Source organism: Budorcas taxicolor, chromosome 1 (assembly GCF_023091745.1).
Source record: "Budorcas taxicolor isolate Tak-1 chromosome 1, Takin1.1, whole genome shotgun sequence".
NCBI lineage: Eukaryota > Metazoa > Chordata > Mammalia > Artiodactyla > Bovidae > Budorcas > Budorcas taxicolor.
Window position 1 is genome coordinate 93,516,367 of NC_068910.1, and position 6,058 is coordinate 93,522,424.

At 39.4% G+C, this 6,058-nt stretch overlaps 1 pseudogene; it reads right to left on the reverse strand.

Moving 5' to 3' along the window:
* Positions 1–4,210: 4,210 nt before the first annotated feature.
* Positions 4,211–5,247, reverse strand: LOC128052266 (histone-lysine N-methyltransferase SETMAR-like; annotated as a pseudogene).
* Between the last annotated feature and the right edge of the window lie 811 nt (positions 5,248–6,058).

Here is a 6,058-nt window from a genome sequence, read left to right on the forward strand (position 1 = left end):
ATATGTGGGAAAATGTTCTATGCATATATGAAAGCATATAACTATTTTTTCCAAATCTAAAAATTCAATACTATTCTAATTAAAGTTGGACTATGTCTTTAAAACTCAGTAGAATAATTCTAATATTCATATTGAATATAAGTGTTCACATATGCATTAGGCAGTTTTGATAAAAACAAAGATATGTGACTCATCCAACCAGTTAGAATATACAGTAAAGAAGTTTAGCCCAAAGCTAGATATAGTGCCAGTAAGAAATAGGTAAATAAATAAATGGGATAAAGAAATGATGTATATATTGATATTTGATACTCAGTAAGATGCCAGCACAATCAAAGTAATGAATATTATTAAAATGTCCATACTATCCAAAGTCAACTATAGATTTAAATAAATCCCTATTAAAATTCCATTGAAATTTCTCACAGACCTAGGAAAATAAATACTAAAATTTTTATAGAACCACAACAGACTCCAAACAGCCAAAGCAATCCTGAGATAAGAACAAAGCCAGAGAGATCAAACATTCAGATTTTGAACTGAATTATAAAACTATAGTAACAAAAAGAGTATGATACTGGCATTAAAAACAGATACATGGACCAATAGAATAGAATAAAAACCTCAGAAATAAACCCACACATATTAAATCAATTGATATTGACTTTTGAAAAAAGAGCCAAGAAGACCCAATGTGGAAAAGGCAGTCATTAATAAATGATGTTGGGATAACTGGATATTCAAATGTAAAATAAGATCCCTATCTTACACCAATAACAAAAATACCTTGAAACAGATTAAAGACTTAATCATAAACCTGAAACTGCAAAACTCTCAAAGGAAAATATAGGAAATATGATTATTTGCACATAATAACAAAATATGACTATTTGCACATAATAACAAAGCGTAAGCAACATAAGTAAAAATAAAAGCAATGAAAGTAAAAACCAACCAGTGGGACTATGTCAAATTTTAAAGCTTCTGCAAAGCAAAAGAAACAATCAACAAAATGAAGAGGCAATTGAAAAAATAGGAGGACCTACTTTTTTTGCAAACCATCCATCACTTAAGGGGTCAAAACCTAAAATATTTAAAGAACTCATAAAACTTAAATATTTAAGCAAAAACCAAATATTCTGGTTAAAAAAAATGAGCAGACAACCTAGACATTTAATAAAGAAGACATGCAAATAGCAACAAGAACATAATACAATATTGAACATCATTAATAACCAGAGAAATGTAAATGAAAGCCATAAAGACATATCACCTCATAAGTGTTAAACTGGATTCTATCAAAAAATAAGAATTAACAAATGTTGGAGAAAGTTTGGAAAAAAAGAAACCCCTATGTACTGTGCTTGGAATATAAATTGATGAAACTACTATATTAGACAGTATTGCGGTTATGAAACTAAAACTACCATATGATCTAGCAATTCTACTTGTGGGTATCTATCTGAAAGAAATAAAATTACTATCTCAAAAAGATATATGCATTCCCATATTTATTATAACAATTAACCAAAATGTCTTGTCAGAAGATAAAATGGAATATTATTTGGCTATAAAAAAGGAGATTCTGCCATCTGCAACAATGTGGATGAACTTTGAGGGCATAATGCTAAGAAAAGTCAGATAAAGATGATAAACATCATATGACCTCACTTATATGTGTAATATACAAACAAACTCAGAGAAACAGAACATAGAATGGTGGTTGCCAAGAGCAGGGAATTGGTCTAAGAGCACAAACTCTATTATAAGTAACTTTTGGGGATCTAATACACAGCATGATGACTATAGTTAACAGTATTGTATTATACATTTGAAAGTTGCTAAGAGAGTAAATCTTAAATGTTCTTACCACACATATGCACACACACAAACACAGATGATGTAAAGTGTTAACTAACCTTATTCTGTTAATCATTTCACAATATATGTCAAGTGAAAACATGCACAACATTAGAGCTATGAGTCGAGTTTTATTCAGTGCCTTACAGCAGATTATAGCCCAGGAGACAGCCTCTCAGATAACTCTGAGGAACCATTCCAAAGAGGCAGGGGAAGAGATAGTATATATTGTGTGTGTGTGTGTGTGTGTGTGTGTGTGTGTGTGTGTGTGTGTGTAGCTCAGAGGTTAAAGTGTCTGCCTCAAACGTGGGAGACCCAGGTTCAATCCCTTGGTTGGGAAGATCCCCTGGAGAAGGAAATGGCAACCCACTCCAGTATTCTTACCTGGAGAATCCCATGGACGGAGGAGCCTGGTGGGCTACAGTCCACCGGGTCGCAAAAAGTCAGACACGACTGAGTGATTTAACTTTCACTTTCACTTTTCATAGACTTTTGTGGGTCCCTTGGACAGAAAGAACAATGGCTCTGTCATGTTCGACTCTGTAACCCCATGGACTATACAGTCCGTGGAATTCTCCAGGCCAGAATACTGGAGTGGGTAGCCTCTCTCTCTCCAGAGGATCTTCCCAACCCAGGTATCGAACCCAGGTTTCCTGCAGTGCAGCCGGATTTTTTACCAGCTGAGCCACATTACTTTGCCGACTATGGTCCATCTAGTCAAGGCTGAGCACCGAAGAACTGATGCTTTTGAACTGTGGTGTTGGAGAAGACTCTTGAGAGTCTCTTGGACTGCAAGGAGATCCAACCAGTCCATTCTGAAGGAGATCAGCCCTGGGATTTCTTTGGAAGGAATGATGCTAAAGCTGAAACTCCAGTACTTTGGCCACCTCATGCGAAGAGTTGACTCATTGGAAAAGACTCTGATGCTGGGAGGGATTGGGGGCAGGAGGAGAAGGGGACGACAGAGGATGAGATGGCTGGATGGCATCACTGACTCAATGGACATGAATCTGAATGAACTCTAGGAGTTCGTGATGGACAGGGAGGCCTGGTGTGCTGTGATTCATGGGGTCTCAAAGAGTCGGACATGACTGCGCGACTGAACTGAACTGAACTGAACTGGACAGAAAGGAGATCAAATCAATAAATCATAAAGGAAATCACCCCTAAATATTCATTGGAAGGACTGATGCTGAAGCTGAAGTTCCGATATTTTGGACACACGATGTGAAGAGCCAAGTCATTGGAAAAGACCCTGATGTTGCAAAAGATTGAGGGCAAGAGGAGAAGGGGATGACAGAGAATGAGAAATTGGATAGTATCACTGATTCAATGGATATGAGTTTGAGCAGACTCTGGGAGACAGTGAGGGACAGGGAAGCCTGAAGTGCTGTAGTTCATGGGATCACAAAGAGTCAGACATGACTTAGCCACTGAAAACAATGCATACATATATATTATAAATATTATATATATTGAAGAAGGCGATGGCACCCCAGTACTCTTGCCTGGAAAATCCCGTGGACGGAGGAGCCTGGTGGACTGCAGTCCATGGGGTCGCTAGGAGTCAGACACGACTGAGTGACTTCACTTTCACTTTTCACTTTCATGCATTGGAGAAGGCAATGGCAACCCACTCCAGTGTTCTTGCCTGGAGAATTCCAGGATGGGGAAGCCTGGTGGGCTGCAGTCTATGGAGTCGCACAGAGTCGGACACGACTGAAGTGGCTTAGCAGCAGCAGCAGTATTATATATATATATAAATTTGAGGGGGCAAAGAAATACATGTATTCAAGTATGAGTGAGTGAAGTGAGTGAAGCTGCTCAGTCGTGTCTGACTCTTTGCGACCCCGTGGACTGCAGCCTACCAGGCTACTCCGTCCATGGGATTCACCAGGCAAGAATACTGGAGTGGGTTACCATTTCCTTCTCCAGGGGATCTTCCCGACCCAGGGATCGAACCCAGGTATCCCTCATTGGAGGCAGATACTTTAACCTCTGAGCCACAGGGAAGCACTTATTGGTAAAGGACTAATGCTAATCATAAACGAAACAAGCAAACAAAAAACAGATATCTTAAGGTTAAAGATTTTAGTGCTTATCTATGTATGGGTAGATTCAAGTATCTGAGGTCACTGAAATTCTTCCTTATATATAATCTTAACTATCCAGGGATACATATATCTAAAGCATAGAATGCTCATCCTGAGCCCGTTTCAGGTGTATTTGTAGGTCAATAACTGCAATGGCTACTGGTTTGAGCCTTATAGAACTATTTGGTTGGTGGAAACATAACTGGGGTTTTGGACTGAATTTTAAACCACTATCATGAGGCTCAAACACATCTTTATTAACCAACATAAGACCGATTATAATCAACACATTTTGCCAACAGGGAATAAGCTTGCTTATTCTTGTAGCATAAAAATCTGTGCTTTGGGATTCAACAGTCTCCTGGAAAGCATTTTCTTCCTCCTGCTGGTTGTGGAAATGCTTTCTATCCAAAAAGTTGCTGAGATGCTTGAAAAAGTGCTAGTCTCTTGGTGAGAGAGGTCAGGTGAATCTGGAGGATGAGGCAAAATCCTGTGGCCCAATTGGTTCAACTTTTGAAGCTTTGGTTGTGCAATGTTTGGTTGGGCGTTGTGGAGAATGCCTGAGCTCTTTCTGTTAACCAATGCTGGCTTCAAGTGTTGAAGTTTTGGGTGCATCTCATCAGTTTCCTGAGCATACTTCTCAGATGTAATGGTTTCACCAGGATTCAGAAAGCTGTAGTGGATCAGACAGGCAGCAAACCACAAAAGAGTGACCATGACCGTTTGTGTTTTTTTTTTTTGGTGCAAATTTGGCTGTGGGAAGTGATTTGGAGTTTCTTCTTGGTCCAATCAGTGAGCTGGTTGCCACTGGTGGTCATGTAAAATCCACTTTTCATCATACATCACAATTTGATTGAGAAATTATTCATTGCTGTTGCACAGAATAAGAGAAGACAACACTTCAAAATACCAATATTTTTTAATTTGTAGTCAGTTCATGAGGTACCCAGTTATAAAGCTTCTCACCTTTCCAATTTGTTTCAAATGTCAATGACCATAGAATGGTCAACACTGAATTCTCCAGCAACTTCTTATGTAGCTATAAGAGGATCAGCTTCGATGATGGTTCCCAATAGTCGTTGTCAATTTCTGATAACTGGCCACTATGCTCCTCATCATCAAGGCTCTCATCTCCTTTGCAAAACTTCTTGAACCACCACTGCATTGTATGTTCACTGGCTCCTAGGTCAAATGCGCTGTTGATGTTGTGAGTTGTCTCCTCTGTTTTATGACCCATTTTGAATTGGAATAAGACAATCGCTTGAATTTGCTTTTTGTCTAATATCATTTCCATAGTCTAAAATAAACAAAATAAACAGCAAATAATGATACATTAGCAAAAAAACATAAAGCGAGAAATTCACATTAAAATGATGTATAGCATAATCATATTTACTGTATTCCAATATCAAATTTCAACAACAAAAATTGAATGCGGTGGATGCAAAAATCGCAATTACTTTTGCACCAAGTTAACACCACGTTCACTCAGTCATGTCTGGACCCTTTGCAACCCCATGGACTATCGCCTACTAGGCTCCTCTGTCCATGGGATTTTCCAGGCAAGAATACTGGAGTGGGTTGCCATTTCCTTCTCCAGGAGATCTTCCCAATGCAGGGATTGAACCCGGGTCTCCCGCGTTGTAGGCGGACACTTTACCATCTTATGGTTTTTCCAGTAGTCATGTATGGATGTGAGAGTTGAACTGTGAAGAAAGCTGAGTGCCAAAGAGTTGATGCTTTTGAACTGTGGTGTTAGAGAAGACTCTTGCAAGTCCCTTGGACTGCAAGGAGATCCAACCAGTCCATTCTAAAGGAGATCAGTCCTGGGTGTTCATTGGAAGGACTGATGCTAAAGCTGAAACTCCAATACTTTGCATACCTTATGCGAAGAGTTGACTCATTGGAAAAGACCCTGATGCTGGAGGGATTAGGGGCAGGAGGAGCAAGGGTCAACAGAGGATAAGATGGTTTGATGGCATCACTGACTCAATGGACATGGGTTTGGGTGGATTCCAGGAGTTGATGATGGACAGGGAAGCCTGGCATGCTGCGATTCACGGGGTCGGAAAGAGGTGGATACGACTGAGCAACTGAACTGAACT